Source organism: Sorex araneus, chromosome X, assembly GCF_027595985.1.
Source record: "Sorex araneus isolate mSorAra2 chromosome X, mSorAra2.pri, whole genome shotgun sequence".
In the NCBI taxonomy this organism is placed as follows: Eukaryota; Metazoa; Chordata; class Mammalia; order Eulipotyphla; family Soricidae; genus Sorex; species Sorex araneus.
Genome location: NC_073313.1, coordinates 268,703,946 through 268,722,092, shown reverse-complemented (window position 1 = coordinate 268,722,092; position 18,147 = coordinate 268,703,946). Strand labels below are relative to the sequence as shown.

At 45.6% G+C, this 18,147-nt stretch overlaps 1 protein-coding gene and 1 pseudogene across 1 annotated transcript in view; one reads left to right on the top strand and one right to left on the bottom strand.

Annotated features, from left to right (window-relative positions):
- Positions 1-18,147, bottom strand: part of GVQW3 (GVQW motif containing 3) — a 46,706-nt gene that overhangs the window by 2,639 nt on the left and 25,920 nt on the right.
- LOC129400162 (60S ribosomal protein L23a-like) lies at positions 17,068-17,557 on the top strand (annotated as a pseudogene).

Genomic DNA, 18,147 nt, shown 5'->3' with positions numbered 1-18,147 from the left:
TCTTCCCCGGGGCCTCCTCGGAAGGGACGGGCTCCAGCTTCCCTCCCCACCTCGAGCAGAGCTTCCAGCGGCCGAAGACCTCCAGTGCCTAGCCACAGCCATGCTAAAGGCCCCTCTCCACACGTTTGGACAAGCCTCATGCATGAAGGAACCAGCAGAGGAACCCAGGTGTTGGGACCCAGAGCTGAGACCTCAAGGCTGCTCGGATCGGGACTGGGCCTCCTCTGCCCAGATCTCCCATTTCCCAGTAGCTAGGTGGTCACACCCAGGGACTGCCCCCGACACCGTGTAATCCTGTCAACGGCCAGCATCCAGAGACTTAAAAGCCAGCTCCTGGAAGCGCGAGGCCCAGAAGCTGCCACACGATATCTTATAGCCCACTTCTCCCTCTGGGAGAACCTGGCAAACTACTGGGAGTTTCCTGCCCACATGGGAGAGCCTGGCAAGGTACCCATGGTGTATTAATATGCCAAAACCAGTAATAAGCTGGGTCTCATTCCTCTGACCCTGAAAGAGCCTCCAGTACGGCATCGTTGGGATGATGAGTAGAGAGAGGCTTCTAAAATCTCAGGGCTTGGACGAATAGAGATGTTACTGAGACCGCTCAAGAAATTTGACGATCAACGGGATGATGATGGTGATGATGATGATCTTTTTTTTTTTTTTTTTTTTTTGCTTTTTGGGTCACAACCCAGCGATGCTCAGGGGATACTCCTGGCTTTACACTCAGGAATTAATCCTGGCGGTGCTTGGGGGACCATATGGGATGCCGGGGATCGAACCCGGGTCGGCCGCGTGCAAGGCAAACGCCCTACCCGCTGTGCTATCGCTCCAGCCCCGATGATGATCTGTTTTGGGGCCACACTTGGTGATGCCCAGAGGTTACTCCTGATTCTGCACTCAGGAATCACTCCTGGCTGTGTTCGGGCAACTATAAGGGATGCTGGGGATCAAACCCAGGTGAACTGCGTACAAGGCTATACCTGGTGTACACCTTCCCTCCTTTTTTTTTCCTTTTGGGGGAAAAAAAAACCCTTCTTGATATCTGTAAGCTGTTTTTTTTCTTGTTCTTTTGTTTATTATGGATATTCCCAGTCAGGACATGTCCAGGCAAACCTGAGGATTTGGGCTGTTTTTTTTTTTTTTTTTTTTTTTTACCCCTTCCATCTGTTACATCATCTAGAGCACTGAGATGTGGGTTTTGGATTGATGCTTATTGCACGAACAAATAAATAAACAGCAGGAGGGAATATTGCAAAGAAGGCTCTCTGCCCTCACAGGCTGTGCACAGCGGGGGCCCTGCATTTTTTTTCCTCGTCAAATGGAGCAACAAGGAATTCCTGAGTCATAAGCTGAGGAATCACAGTGGGAGGTATGAAAGAAAGTACCTTTGAGCGACACCCTGAAGGCAGAGAAGCTAGACCCTGGAGGCTGCAGGTGTGGGAAGGGGACCCTGGCGATTAAAGTGGGAAACTTGTCCGATCTTGAGTGCCTAACGACTTCTCCCCAGCAAATCTTGCCAACCGTCCCAGAACCCTAGTCCACACGCCTGCTTTCCTCCCCCTCTGCTGGAGGCTGCAGGGACATCTGACACACCATGTCCTGCCAATGTAAATCATGAGCTCTGGGTGATGCTCGTTGGGTCCCACCTTCCCCCCAGGCGGAGAAGGCCCGTCACCCCGGGGGAGGCTCCAAGCAAAGCCAGCTTTTCCAAGGGGTGGCAACTGAGGGATTGTTGACCCACCAGCACCTTCTTGGCTCTGCTCCCAGACCGTTTTACGTCCTCGTCCTCGGGTGCCGATCTGCTCTTTAGCTGGATGCACCTCACTTCACTTGCTGAAGCACTGAAGTGTGACTGTTTAACACCCACGGCTTCCTCCGGGCATCTGGGCTTGGGGAGGATGGGAAAGAAACAAGAAAGGGAGCTTTATGTGAAGCAAGCCTGGACAGAATAATAAAGGCCTCTAAGTCACTTGCATTTACGCAGTGCTTTACCGTTTACAAAACCCGAGAGAACTCCTATTCATCCTTTAAGACCCTGCTGTTTCACCAACTGTCAACTCTCCCAGGCAAAGATCCACGCTTTGTAAAATCTCCATCATAACCCTTGTACCTTATAATACATTTATTTGTAAACGTGCCTCATTTCCTCCATTAAACAAACCATCAGCAATTTGGCAGAGGATCTACACTCCTTGTAAAACATGCTTTTTATTTTTTATTTTTCAGAAAGTAATTTTCAGAGACCAGAGTGATAGCACAGCAGGTAAGGCATTTGCCTTGCACATAGCTGACCTGGGGACATCTCATGTGGTCCCCCAAACACACCAAGAGTAATTCCTAGGTGGCAAATTCCCTACCTGCTGTTCTATCTCTTAGCCCTGATGAATGATTTTCTTAAGCAGCAGAAGTTAAGTAATTAAACTTAGCGGTGTTTTCTTCCACGATATCATCCAGAGGGCACATTCATCTGAACAGTGCTTCACCTGCTGCTTCCAATATTTCTATCATTTCTAGGCTGCAGAGGTGGCTCAATGGGCTGAGCTATGAGTGAGTGAGTGAGTGACTGTGGCTCACATGTGGCTCACATGTGAGTGACTGGGGTTTGATTCTTAGTACCACATGGTCCTCTGAACACTGTTGGAAGGAAGCACCATTGGATAAAAAAAACAAACAAACAAATCCTCTGATTTTGATTTGAAAATTGCCTGAGGAGCAGATAGCCCATTCTTTTGCATTTAAATGGCAATTAAAGTCGGTCTTTGGGGAAATAAAAAAATTGGTGGTGATGGGGGCAACCAGCAAAAGCCATTTGGAACTCATGGAAAAATAGAACGAGAAGTTACAGAGTTTAGGGTCAGACATGAGTTCTGACTTTACAGTAACAAGCTGAGGTGTTTTGTAAAAGGGCATATTGTAGATGTTTTGGGGTCAGAGCGATAGTACAGTGGGCAGGGCACTTGCCTTGCATGTGGCCAACCAGGTTCCATCCCCAGCATCCCATATGGTCCCCTGAGCTCCACCAGGAGTGATTGCTGAGCACAGAGCCAGGAGTAACTCCTGAGCATAGCCAGGTGTGACCAAAAACCCAAAAACAAAAACAAAACAGAAGTTATGGGAGCTAGTGGCATTATCAGAAGAAAGGCCACCCATCCCCTTGCTCCATTCCCCAGTAGCTATGTTCAGAAACTGGACCCCACCATCACTTGGTGTAGAACCCTGTATACATGTGTCACTTGATTTCAGACCTGGTTCCTTTCCACCTTTCCTTTCTATCATCTACATGACTCCAACCAAGACCAGAACCTAAGGGGTCAGTTTTCGGGGGAGAATGTGACATGAGGTGGCCATAGTCTATTCCCTTCAAACTGCAGTCAAAAACGACTGGGTGTAAGGCCTAATTCTGCCTTTTACCAGCGATGTGTAAGGTTCCTCTTGAAAAAGATCTTACATCTTGGGCTATAGGTTGTACAGGAGGCCAGGTGCTTGGCTCTCATGGTGCTGATATCAATTCCATCCCTCGGACCACATATAGTCCCCTGAATACCACCAGGAGTGATCCCTGAGGACTGAGCCAGAAATAGGTCCCAGGATGGCAACTTAATCCCCGCTCCCCCCAAATAAAAATAAATAAAAGATCTTACTTCCAAAAAAAAAAATCTTACATCCTCTGAAGGGCTGGAGTGATAGCACAGTGGATAGGACATTTGCCTTGCACACAGCCGACCCGGGTTCAATTCCTGTGTCCCTCTCGGAGAGCCTGGCAAGCTACTGAGAGCATTTCACCCACACGGCAGAGCCTGGCAAGCTACTCGTGGCATATTTGATATGCCAAAAACAGTAACAACAAGTCTCACAATGGAGATATTACTGGTGCCCGCTCGAGCAAATAGATGAGCAACGGGATGACAGTGACAATGACAGTGATTTCCCCTGAAAAAAGGACTAAGAGAATGGAGAACATGTATAGGTACACACACACACACACACACACACACACACACTCTCTCTCTCTCTCTCTCTCTCTCTCTCTCTCTCTCTCTCTCTCTCTCTCTCTCCCTCTCTCTCTCTCTCACACACACACACAGGTATTGGATACTCACTGTGTGCCCCAAATTGTGTCTACTCTGTTACTTGGTCATCCACAAGCCCTTTCTAGCTTGCTACTTGTAACCCCAGCTCTCATGTGTCGAGGTGCTCCCTCTGGTTCTGGCCAATGAGATTTAGGTAAAGTCCTGCTCGGATTTATTGGGAGGGCTTTCTCTTTCCTGATGAAAAAGTTTGGCAGAGTCAAACTGATCTCCTCCCTCCCATCCCTTCCTGCCTTGAACTTGGAGGTGAAGGTGGGTAGATGGGCATTGAAGGCATTTGAAATCAAGCTAGAAAAGCCAAGGAAAATGACTGGAGTTTTTTGCTATTGTTTTAAAAAAAATTTTATTAAGACGCTGTGATTTACACAGTTGTTCATATTAGAGATGTTTTAGGGATATAATCACCAATTCCACCACCAATGTGGAACCTAGCTACCCTAGGTCCCCTCCCATCTACCAGCCTACAACTGGCAGGCATATAACAAATTAAGTTCAAATTACATGGTCCAAATGAAACTGAAAGGAATGGCAAATAAAATTATCAGAAAACAAATAAATGAAAGTCACTTTGTGATGATTAATTGCTAATGTTTTTTAAACTTTTTAAATCTAGTGCAGGACAACCATATGCACCATGAATGAATGCCATACTCAATGCCACATGATGGGAAGTTTCTCATCCTTTAAAGAAACTCTGTTAATACTTCTTGCAAAACTGGTTTCAATGCTGTGAATTCCCTGAGCTATTGCCTATCCATGAAGCTCTGTATTGTTCCTTCAAATATGAATAATCTAGCTGGATAGAGTATTCTTGGTGAGGTGTTCATTTTGTTGATTTTGTACTATATTCTTTCATATTCTTCTGGCTTGTAGAGTCTCATTTGATATGTCTGCTGTACAACTTATGGGAGTTCCTTTTTTGTTCTTGCTGAATGTAAGCTCTTTTATTGTTCTTGCTGTTTTCAATATAATGTCTCTATCTTTGGATTTTACTATATTGAATACAAATGTGTCTTGGAAATAGACCTAGCTAGGACTATTTTCATTGGGACCTTTCAGGTCTTTTGGATCTTGGTGCCTATACTCCTTAACTCTGGAAAATTCTTTTTTTTTTTTTGCTTTTTGCAGTCACACTCGGCAATGCTCAGAGGTTACTCCTGGCTCTGCACTCAGACCATATGAGATCCTGGGAATTGAATTCGGGTCAGTCAAGTGCATGGCAAATGCCCTACCCACTGTACTATCCTTCCAGCCCGACTCTGGGAAGTTCTTATCGATGATTTTTCTTTCTTCACACATTTGCCTTGCTATTCTTCAGGGATGCTGACCAGTCTTATATTGTTCCTCTTGAACTCATCCCATAGTTCTCTGGTATGTTGTTTATTTCCTTTCAGACTATTTTCTACCTCCCACTATTTCCTAGCAATTTCCTCCTTTTCATGTTGGAGCCCCTTGATCTTTTGCTCAGCTTCTGTTATTCTGCTCTTCAGAACGTCTATTGACCTTTTTATATCACTCATGTTCTTCATTTCTGTCATTGCTAACTGTAGTAATTTTTTAAATTTCAACTCTCAGACTTTCTTTTGTTTTACTGACTAAATGTGCTATTGTTTCTTTGAACTCATTGAACATTCCCATCATAGTGTCACTAAAGACACTGTCTGAGAATTTACTTTTTTTGGTTTTTTTTTGCTCTTTTTTTGTCTTCAGTGGTATTGTTTTAGGTCCTTGAGCTTGGTGGGCTTCTAAGTGTCTCCCCTCATTGATTTTCTAACATTCTTGCTGTGCTGGGGGATGAATCTTGGTAGTTAACACCTCTGAAAGATGCTGGGGGAATTAGGCTGAAGTCTCTGCTGGTCCCACAGAATAACAGGAAGCATAACTGAGAATAGCATGGAACTTGTTGAGTAGATTTGTCGAGAGGCTAGTAGAGAGGGTCACTAATTCCCAGTCTGATATAGGCTTGGTGACATCAGCCGGAAGCGAGGGATGGTGGAGCAGGAAGCAGAAGGTTGGGCAAGAGCTGTGATGTGGGTCCTTAATATGGTACAGGTCAGGTGTGGAGGCTGCTGGGACCAATCAGTAGGGAGGGATATGAGGGATCAAACGGGGATTGAACCCATGTCTGCTGCATGTAGTAGACAAGGCAAGGGCCCTACCCGCTTTACTATCTCTCCAGCCCCAAATAGCTTGTTTGTTTGTTTGTCTGTCTGTTTGTTTGTTTGTTTGTGGGCCACATCTGGCTGTGCTCAGGGCTTACTCCTGGCTCTAAACTCAGGGATCATTCCTGGCAGGCTTGGAGGACATATGAGTGCCAGGGATCAAACCCAGGTTGGCTGTGTGCAAGACAAGCACGCTACCTGCATGCTACTCTGGACTCACATCTGGAGTTCTTGGTATGTCAGAAAGTAGCTACTTAGGGGTTAGAGTGACAGCAAAACGGATAGGGCACTTGGCTTGCATACAGCCTACCAGGGTTCAATCCCTGGCATCCCAGATGGTCTCCCTCAAGCACTGCTAGGAGTTATTCCTGAGTGCAGAACCCGAAATAGTCCTTGAGAGTAGCTGGGTGTGCCTCCCACATACACACAAAAAAGCTTTTTAATTTTAAAACCTAGCTAATTATCATTACTTGCAGCTAAAATCCTCTAATACACATGCACAAAAGGTGTCCATGACAAAAGAGATGCTCAGTAAAGGAATTCTACTAATTTATATTCACATATAGCTCCTTCATCCAGAAAACTAATGGTATTAATAATGGTTATCCCATACTTATGTAGCATTTGGCAACTATCAAAAGATTTTCATATCTATTTGGTCATTTAAGTTTTACAACTCTGCAATGAAGGCAAATTTTTATCCTAAAAACTTTTTCACTGAAAAAAGATATATCATCACTGTATCACTGTCATCCCTTTGTTCATCGACTTACTCGAGTGGGCACCAGTAACGTCTCTATTCGTCCCAGCCCTGAGATGTTAGCAGCCTCTCCTTACTCATCTTTCCCAATGATTGGAGGCTCTTTCAGGGTCAGGGGAATGAGACCTGTTATTATTATTGTTTTTGGCATATTGAATATGCCACAGGGAGCTTCCAGGCTCTGCCGTGCATTCGGGATACTCTCAGTAGCTTTCTGGGCTCTCCAAGAGGCATATATATTTATTTCCTTCTATGATGATGTGTCACGCGACTGCAAAGTGGTCCAGGAATATGTTCACTCATGAGTGAGACTCAGCCCGAGTGTGTGGAAAGCGGCCTGGAGTGTGGAAGCGGTTGGGTAGTGGAGGTTGGCTGCCATGGCTGGGTCCCTTGGGGCGGGGAGGGCTCTCACCCGACCCCTCTGGGGCGCCCTGAGTGGAAACAGCCTCTGGCACAGAGTCTGGTGGCTTGGTTATGAAAGCCTCAATTTATGCTCCCTTCCAAGAGAAGCAGCCATGAGTTCTGGAAGGTGGATGACGAGGATATTATCTTGTGCCAGCAGGAGGTGGTTTATGGGTGTGACCCCTGGATGGCCAGAGACTGGGGGAAGCAGGCAGAGGATCTCCGCTCCTGGATCCCATTGAGCCCAGAGTCCAAGACCACAAAGTTCACTCATGAGCAAAATCCCACAGAACCCAGGTAAAAAGATATATAAGCATTTGAATATGTTTATATGTGACATGTGTGGCTTGTCTTTCCATCTCTCCCTCTCTCTCTATTCCTTCCTTCCATGTCTGTCATGACCTTAGTCTTCTCAAACCCACCCCTCAGCCTCTTCATCTCTGCCTTGATCTATAACACAGAAAAATGAGTCTATTATGGGGCTGGAGAGATAAAACAGCAGATGAAGCTCTTGCCTTCCATGAAGCCAAACTGGGTTCAACCCCAAGCACCCCATACGGTCCCCTAAGCACTGCCAGGAGTGACTCCTGAATGCAGAGCCAAGAGGATACCCTTGAGCATATCTGAGTGTGACCCAAAAAAGAATGATGAGTCCATTTAATATGTAAATCCAGATTCCACACATCGTACTTCTGGCTGAATTTGGCCACAGGAGGTTCTAACGAGTAGGCAATTGGGACTGCATAAAGTCGCTCAGTTTCCTCCTCTCAGACAGCATCTCTGGATATGCATCCTCCTGGCTTCTGGCTGATGGTTCGTGAACCCTGGCAACACTGCCTCCTCTCTTCTGCCACTTATCAAGAGCCATGCTTTCATGCTTGCGCTGAATTCTCTGCCTCTCTGTCCCTGTTCTTCCCCACTTGGTGCCCAGTCCACTTCACGAAGGCGCCCTGCTTTGCTTTTGTTTGTCTGTTTGTTTTGGGGTCACACCGGTAAAACACAGGGGCTACTCTTGGCTCTTCACTCAGGAATTACTCTTTTTTTTTTCAATAAATTTATTTATTGAGTCACTGTGAGAGCAGTTACAAAGCTTTTGGGTTTAATTCTCAATCATACAATGATGAAACACCCATCCCTTCACCAGTGCACATTTTCCATCACCCAAAACCCCAGTATACACCCATCCCACACCTTCCTCCTACCGGTGTGGCAGATGATTTCCACGTTACTCTCTGTCTACTTTGATTACATTCAATATTTCAACACCAGACACACCATTATTATTTGGGATTTTACCCCAGCACTTGGATTTGCCAAAAAGGCAACATTAGACAACTTGTATTCTATTGCTGATTATAAATAACATATGGTATCGCGTGGCCACTATTACAGTCGTGCATTTTTGGAATTCTGACATTTTAATAATTAAATCTGGAGGAATTTCTGCCAAAAGCCACAGGGTTCCGAGATTTGTTTCTGAGTCTCTGGGATCATGGCTTAAGCCGCTTGATCAGTAGCCAGAGGGCCCATTCATGGGGTATCGTTGGGGCGGGGGAGGAAAGGGCCGGCTCCACCCCCATCCTGTGAGGCCCCTCGTGTCTCGTCACTGCAGGCCCATATCTGATTGTCCATTGGCCTCTGGAAACTGGTGGCCATCGAGTCACCAGGGGGAACTGGCAGAGGGACAGCACCATTTCGCACCTGGGGTGGCCCAGGGCCAGTAACATAACGTGAAGTCCAGATGCACTTTTACCAAAAGCTGCTGGGTTCTGAGATTTGTTTCTGAGTCTCTGGGATCATGGTTTAAGCTGCTTGATCAGTCAGGAATTATTTTTGGCGGTGCTCAGGAGACCATATGGGATGCTGGGGATAGAACCCAGACTGGACATGTACAAGGCAAATACCCTATCTGCTGTTCTATCGCTTCAGTCCTTGAAAGGCACCCTTTTTTGACTACTAAGAGTCTTCTCTCTCCTGAGTTAGACCCATTCACCTATCACACTTTTGTCCACCCAGGTTTGATTTCTGGCACCACCCCCTCACCCGGTCCCCTAAGCCCCACCTGGAGTGATAAAAACACTGATCACTGCAAGGTGTGACCCAAGAACAAAAAACACAAACAAGAAAAGACAGAGTAGAAGAGCCAACAGATTAAAAAAAATCTGAAGGATAAAAATAGAACCAAATGAGGAACTGGAGAGATAGTACAGCAGGTAAGAGCCTGGTACACAGCCAACAGAGGTTTAATCCTCCACATCCTATATGATCCTCTCAAGCTTGGTCACTCAAGCCCACCAAGAGTGATCCCTGAGTGCAGAGCCAGGAGGAATTCCCGAGCACTGCCAGGTGTGGCCCAAAACCAAACAGCAACACAAAGAATAGAACCAAGTGAATATAACTATGGATTAGAATAACTAAAGATACAGAGATTAGATAAGAAATAGGGCCAGAGAGAAAGCATCTGAGATGCTGACCCAGCAATGAGCTGCATTGGCCTCTTCTGGGTCAATGCCCAGCACTTTGTGGTCCCGAGCACTCCCAAGGTCAGTGCTGAGCACTGAGCCAAGAATAGCATTGCGGGTGTGGCCCAATGACAATCTTCTCTGAAAGGGAGAGAGTGAGAGAGAAGCGAAGAAAGAGCAGACAAGGAACCACTATTTAAAAAAAAATAGCATGCAGGTTGGGAGGGAGGTGGTGGGAGAGTGGAAAGATAAAGATAGGAAAAGAACCTTTGAGAGTTTCTGGAAATGAAAAAGCCAAAGAATGGGCCAGATGACTTAGATTAAAGTCATTTCACTAAAGAAGAAATTAGAAGACACCAAAGGAAATCACAGAAAGGACAGAAAATTTGAGCAAAAATTTAATCAATAGGAAGAGAAAGTCAAAGGGTTGGAGTGACAGGGTGCTTGCCTTGCACATGGTCTGCCCTAGCTCGATTCCCAGCACTGCCAGGAGTGATCCCTGAGTACAGAGCCAGGAGTGGCCTCCCCAAAAAAGGGAGAGAGAGAGAGGGGGGGGTGAGAGAGGGATGGAGGAGAGACAGAAAGAGACAGACACACAGAGAGAGAGAGACAGACAGACAGACAGACAGACAGACAGACAGAGAGAGTCACTGTCAGCATCACTGTCATCCCATTGTTCATCGATTTGCACCAGTAACGTCTCCATTGTGAGACTTGTTGTTACTGTTTTTGGCATATCGAATACACCACGGGTAGCTTGCCAGGCTCTCCAAGAGGGACGGAGGAATCGAACCCAGGTCAGCCATGTGCAAGGCCTACCCATTGTGCTATAGCTTAATTATAGGAAATGGTGGTGGAAAATCACCCGGTCCCCTAATCTAAAAAGATTATACTAAGGCTCTCCAGAGAAATAGAACTAACACAACTATGTGTATAATTGACACTTAACACGAAATCCCGTTAATCTTCGATTTCTCGAGCGGGGTCAGTAACCTCTCATTTCGTCCTTTCCCTGAGGTCTTAGAAGTCCATCTCCACTCAGCCTTCCCAACGATGTCGATGTCGCACTGGGGGCTGTTTCAGGGTCAGGGGAATGAGATCTAGCTTGTTACTGGATTTAGCATATGAATACACCACGGGCAAACTCTCAGAAGCTTGCAGTTTCTCCCAGAGGGAGAGGTAGGCTACAGGATATCGAGAGGCAGGCCGCTTGCGGTCGGTTGCGTGCTTCTGAGAGCTTGCTTTTAAGTCTTTCTCTGGATGTTGGCCGTTGATAGGATTACACACACCTGGGTTCCTCTGCTGGTACCTTCATGGTGCATGAGGCCTGTCCGAACGTGTGGAAAGACTTAACATATACATACATATAGTTTATAGACACACCACATATGTGTAATCATATATTTCTCACAATGAGTTCCTTTAAAAAAAATTCTATTGCTACTCTGCTGATGTCTATACGCCAAGGCTAGTTGTAGCTCCTGATTGGACTCCTGTGAAATAGTGTCGTATTGTGTGGCTCTACCAGTTACTAAACTCAGTGATGGAGCAATAACAAGAAATATTTGTAGCTCAGAAATCAACAAGTGCTGCAAATCAGAGCTCCTCTCATTCTTTCCCCGTGAAAGTTGGTGCTTAAGAGTCACTTCTGCTTCTCCTTGGGGGACTATATGTGGTGAGCAAGGATCTAGCAGGGATTTGGTACATGAAAGACAAGCACAAAAGATCCTTACCATCTCTCCATCCCCAGTCTTGAACTTTTTTTTTTTTGAGTGGAGGGTGCACACCTGGTGATGTTCAGGGCTTACTCTTGACTTTGTACTCAGGAATAACTGCTGACTCGGGACCATATGTGATACCGGGGATCGAACCTGGGTTGGCTACATGCAAAACAAGCCCCCTACCTTCTGCTCCAGCCCCCGTCTTGAACTTTTGATGGTCTTTTCCATAATCTTAATATGAACTTCAGTTCTCAAAGTTTCTTTAATGAGGGGGTCCTCCCTTCTCTGGCTGGTGCCTCCAGGCCTTTGGGCTATTTCAGTGCTGGTGACTTGGCAACTTCTTTAAACCACATCAGGGTATTATGACTTTCTGAAAAACTCATTACCAGAGTCCCACCCTATCTATAAGCCTGGAACAGTATAAACATAAATTTATATATGTTGTAGAACTAAGAGCATATTTATGTAGAGATTGAATATACAATAAGATCTATAGATTTTTTCTCTTTATATTATATATAATTTTTTTCTCTTTCCATAAACTTGCAATGAAAGAGATTTATTAGAAATTGGTTCATGCAATTATAGGAGCTGACAAGTCCCAAGATTTTCAGTTGGCAAGCTGGAGCCCCGAGAGAGCCAATGTCCAGTTCCAAAGTGAGTGCAGGGGCCTGAGAACTAGTAGAGCAGTGGCTAGAGTTCCCATCCCGAGAGGAGCTGATGTTTCAGCCTGAGTGTGAAGGCAGGAAAAGGCCTGGGCAGGCAGGAGGAGTTCCCTTGGACTCCTGGGACAGGCTGCCTCTCTTTTTCTTTCCAGGCCTGATTGGATGAGGCCCACCCACATTAGCAGAGGCAATCTGCTATGCTGATTCTTGAGCGGTCTCAGTAACGTATCCATTTGTCCTAGCCCTGAGATTTCAGAAGCCTCTCTTTACTCGTCCTTCCCAACAGTACCACACTGGAGGCTCTTTCAGGGTCAGGGGAATGAGACCCATCATTGTTACTGGTTTTGGCATATGAATACGCCACGGGGAGCTTGCCAGGCTCTCCCATGCAGGCAATGCAGGGGCAGGAGCAATAGTACAGTGGATAGGGAGTTTGACTTGTATGCAGTCGACCAAGGTTTGATCCCCGGCATCCCATATGGTTCCCCCAGCACCACCAGGAGTAATTCCTGAGTGCAGAACCAGCAATAAGCCCTGAGCATCACTGGGTATGACCCCCCCACCAAAAAAAAAAAAAAACCCGGAAAAGATGGGCTTCCCTGACCTGAAGAAAATATACAGCAAATACACTATGAGAAGTTGAAAAGGCAACCTACTGAATGAGAAAACTATATGCAATATACCTGCTAAGGGTTAACAAAGAACTACAGCTCAACAACAAAATTGGTTGAGGATCTCAACAGACCTTTCTCCAAAGCAGATACATGCAAAGGACCATTAGCACATGAAGTACATCACTGATCTTTAAGGGAAAACAAAACTGATTCTGCTGGTTCAAAATACCCTCTCAATATGAATAACTGGTACGTAAAATCAACTAACCACTGAGAGAGCATGCAAGGCTGACACACATGTTTTGTAAGCTGGAACCCTGAGTTTGATCCCTGGCACTGCATAGTTCCATGAACTGACCACATTGGGGGTAGTCCCTTAGCACCACTGGGTGTGGCTCCCAAAGCAAATGAACAAAGGCAAAACACCAGTCTTAGGAATTCTTCTCTGGACTCAGCCACATTCCAGCTTGGGGCGTATTGTTCCTTGAAGTCAAAGAGAGATTTGCAGGCTGGAGCACATGCTTTGTACACAGGAAGCTGAGGTTCCGTCCTAAGCATTGCATGTTCCTCCTAGAACCTCTGGAGTGATCTTAGAGCACCAAACTGAAAGTAGCCCCTGCACACCGCTGTGTGTGCCCCTTCCTCTCCCCCAAATCAACCATTCCCACCACAGAGGTCTGGCCTGTGAGATGGCCAAGAATTGACTGAGTAGTAGTGTTTGTCTTGCATGCATGGGGTACAGGATTCAATCAATAAATATAGAGGTGATAGTTTCACAATTTAATAAATTAGCAAAAGACTAAGGACTTGTGCACATTTTTAGTTACTTAGCTTTGGGCCTTACCCAGTGGTATTCAGGGCTTTCTCCTGGCTCTTCTCTCAGGGATCACTCCTGGTGGGTCTTAGCGGGGCCATATGTGATGCTGGATTTTGAATCTGGATATCATGGGGCTACACTAGCATGCAACAGGGATGAATGGAGACGTTACTGGCACCCACTTGAGCAAATCAAAGATCAACGGGATGACAAGTGATACAAGTGATAGGCTGCATGCAAGACAAATGCCTCATCCGCTATACTATCACTCCAACCCTTGTACACCTAAAAAAACTATCCTGAGGGAACTGAAGAGATAAGTTCAGTCAGTAGCTTGCCTTGCATGCAGCTGAACTGGGTTTGATCCCTGGCATGACATATGTTCCCTGATCCTGCCAGGAGTGATCCCTGAGTGCAGAGCAGGAGTTAAGTCCTGAGGCTCACCAGGTGTGTCTCCCAAAAAACAAAATAAAAAAAAATTCTTTAAAAATTCCCAGCATCCCATATGGTCCCCCAAGTACCACCAGGAGTAATTCTGAGTGCATGAGCCAGGAGTAACCCCGGTGCATCACCGGTTGTGATCCAAAAAGAAAAAAAAAAGATTCCTAGGGTCCTAGGGGTGTGTAGCTCCATGGTAGGGCACTTGCTTTGCATATATAAGGCGTTCAAGCTCTGATATTGTGAAAGTATCACTTGTCATCCAGTTGTTCATCAATTTGCTCGAGTGGGCACCAATAACATCTCCGTTCGTCCCTGTCACATGCTAGTGTAGCCTAATGGCATCTGCTCACTCTAGGAACATGAAGAACCTCAAATCTTCAGTCAGGGTATTGACAAAGAAGTCTGACTATCCCATAGGTGGGACGTTCTTTTGATGTCCCATGGAATACAGTCGATAACAGCTCTAGTCCAGTGGTCATCTCTAAATCGAATTACATGTCCGGCCCATCTCCATCTGATTTTCGACTGTAAATGAGACAGCATCCCTAATTCTTGATCGTCGATGGAGGTCAGAACTCCGGATTCCTTCTCTCACTTGAGTGAAACATGATATTCCAAACACAGCTCTTTCTATTCCTCTTTGAGATACCCAAATAGCATTCTCATCCTGTTTTCTTAGGGCCCAGGTCTCTGAGGCATATGTTAGTGCAGGAAGAATGGTGGAGTCGAAAAGATGTGCCCAGAGCGAGAGGTTCTTCATCCTTTTAACCACTTTTTCGATGCTCTTAAAGGCGTTTCATGCCGCTCTCTTCCTCCTGTGCAGTTCAGGGGCCAGGTCATTTGTCACATTGAGTTTTTGACCTAGGTATACATAACTGCTGCATTTGGAGATGTTCGTTCCGTTGAGGGCAAATGGAACATCGGGAACTAGTCCATTTCTCATGAACATTGTCTTCATGAGATTCAGCTGCAGTCCGATCTTTCTACACTCATGGTTGAAGTTGGCCAGCATTCATTCTGTTTGGCTGATATTTGGTGTTATTAGAATGATATCATCAGCAAAGTGGAAGTGGTGTAGTTGCCAACCATTTATCTTCACTCCCATTCCTTCCCATTCCAGACGTCGTTGCATGATGTTCTTGAGGGTGGCACTGAAGAGTTTTGGTGAAATGGTGTTGCCCTGCTGACCCCCCTCTCTTTACATTGATGATCACTTCTTTGTAGAATGGTGAGATCCTGGTGGTGAATCTGTGATACAGCTCACAGAGCATGCTGATATACTGAGTTTGAATACCCTGTTTGGCTAGGGCTTTGATGACCGCTTCAGTCTCAACAGAATCAAAGGCCCTCTTTATGGATGAACATTAGACAGAGCGGCATCTTCAACTCCCGCAAAACCTCCATGAGCTCGGTCACCATGTGGGTATGTTCGATCATGCTGAATCCTTTTCGGCACCCAGCTTGCTTGCATGGTTTTATTTTATTTAGTGTTCTGCCAATCCTATTCAGGATGACTCGAGTGAATAACTTGTAGACGATGGACAACAGACAGATTGGGTGATAGTTGCCAATCTTTGGCACTATCCCATTTAGCAATATGGGAAGATGCCATCGTTGACAACATCAATGAGAAATACGATCGACTGGTTCAGCACCTCCATGATTGTGCGAGAAATGCAGAGAGATAGAAAGCCACACAAAGTCACCTGTCTTCAGAAACTCTTGAGCTCATTCGCCAACGTGATCTGGTGCGTGCCTCATGCAATCACAAGCTAACATCTGAGCTCTCAAAGCTGTGCAGAAAAGCGATAAAGGAAGACCTCAAAGAAAGAAGAGCAGCAATGTTGGCCGATGTGGCAGAAGTCTGGAAAAGTATTCGCAACACCTGCCTGTCCTTTGCCAACTATAATACCAAGATGACTGCCCTCCGACATCCTGATGTATCTATCACATCTTCCAGAAGAGCAATGGAAAAGGTTATACACAACTTCTACTCGGATCTCTTTGATAGCCACATCCACCTGCCCACATACCAAGTTATGCAGGATGGATATGTCATTCCTAGCGTTCTCCCTTCCGAAATCCGACATGTGATTTCGTTGATAAAGAAGCGTACAGCACACGGTCCACACAAGGTCAAACCCAAACACCTGAAGAATGCCACTAGTACTTGTCAATACACTGGCTCGGCTCTTCACACACTACCTGTCTGAATGCATGGTTTCATCCCAATGGAAAACCAGCAGGACCATCCTATTGTAGAAAAAGAGAGACCTCCACGATATTGTGAAAGTAAATAAATAAATAAATTCTCACTTTCTGCAATGTTCATAAGGAGCTTTAACTTTTGTCCTGTTTGGGGGCCACACCCGGCGGTGCTCAGGGCTTACTCCCTCCTGGCTCTGTGTTCAGGGATCACTCCTGGTGGGGCTTAGGAGACCATACGGGAAGACAGGGATCAAACCTGGATCAGTCACGTGCAAGGCAAGTGCCCTACCTGCTGTGCTATCACTTTGGGCCCCGGATAGTCAGTAAATAAACAACATTAAGTCAAATATTAATAAGGTAAGATATGCATTGAAATTCAAAAAAGGAATGAGAATGCTTCACTTCTGAAGTACTAGTGAGAACAGAAAAGGACTTGAGAAACAAGTCAAAGGATGGCAAAATAAAGAAGAAAACTAAGAAAACAGGACCCAGAGATATAGTACAATAACCTACCTTGCAAGTATCTTATCCTGCTTTGATCCCCAGCACTATATATGGTCCTCAAGCACCACCCAAGTAAGCCCTGAGCAAAGATGGTTGTGGCCCACCCTATGCCCCCAAATAAAGAAGAAAAGAGAAGACAAAACAATGGAAGAAATAATTCAAATATGTTATCATAATAAGAACTATTAAAGCCCATGGGAACGGCCTTCTTTTTACGAAGATGGCCCCGAAAGCCAGGAAGGAAGCCCTTGCCCCTCCCAAAGTTGAAGCCTAAGCCAAAGCTTTGAAGGCCAAAAAAGCAGTGCTGAAAGGCGTCCACAGCCAGAAAAAGAAAAAGATCCACACGTCACCCACCTTCCGAAGACCCAAGACCCTGCGGCTGAGAAGGCAACCCAAATACTCTCGGAAGAGAGCCCCCAGGAGAAACAAGCGTGACCATTATGCCATCATCAAGTTTCCTCTGACTACTGAGTCAGCCATTAAGAAGATAGAGAGTAACAACACACTTGTGTTCATTGTGGATGTCAAGACCAACAAGCACTAGATTAAACAGGCTGTGAAGAAACTCTATGACATTGATGTAGCCAAGGTCAACACCCTGATTAGGCCTGATGGAGAGAAAAAGGCATATGTTCGGCTGGCTCCTGATTATGACGCCTTGGATGTTGCCAACAAAATTGGGATCATCTAAACAGCCCAGCTGGCTAATCCTAAATACATTTTTTTTCACCATAAAAAAAAGAACTATTAAAATGCCAAAGAGAGGTCGAAGCAATAGTATAGTGGATAGGGCTGTAAAAGTAATGGAGCTTGTCAAAGAGAAACCCCTGAACATCACCCTCCCCTCAACCTCTCAAAAAAAAAAGCCAGACTAAGTGTTCTCAAATTGGATTTTTATTTGATGTTATAGAGTGGTCTTTGTTTTATTTTTTTAACTAAGGTATCATGATAAAAGGAACAATGCATCCGAATTATGGGGTGGCCCACAGTATCTTTGGGCCAGTTGAAGATATTACCCTTTCATATAATATATTCACTTTTTCTGGCATTGTGTATGTGTGCACGTGTGCATGCATGTGTTCACTAGGTAATTCCAAAATAGAAATGGATGCGGCTGGAGCTATAGCACAGCGGGTAGGGCATTTGCCTCACATGCGGCCAACCCGGGTTCAATTCCCAGCATCCCATATGGGCCCCTCAGCACCGCCAGGGGTGATTCCTGAGTGCAGAGCCAGGAGTAACCCCTATGCATTGCCAGGTGTGACCCAAAAAGCAAAAAAAAAAAAAAAAGAAATGAATA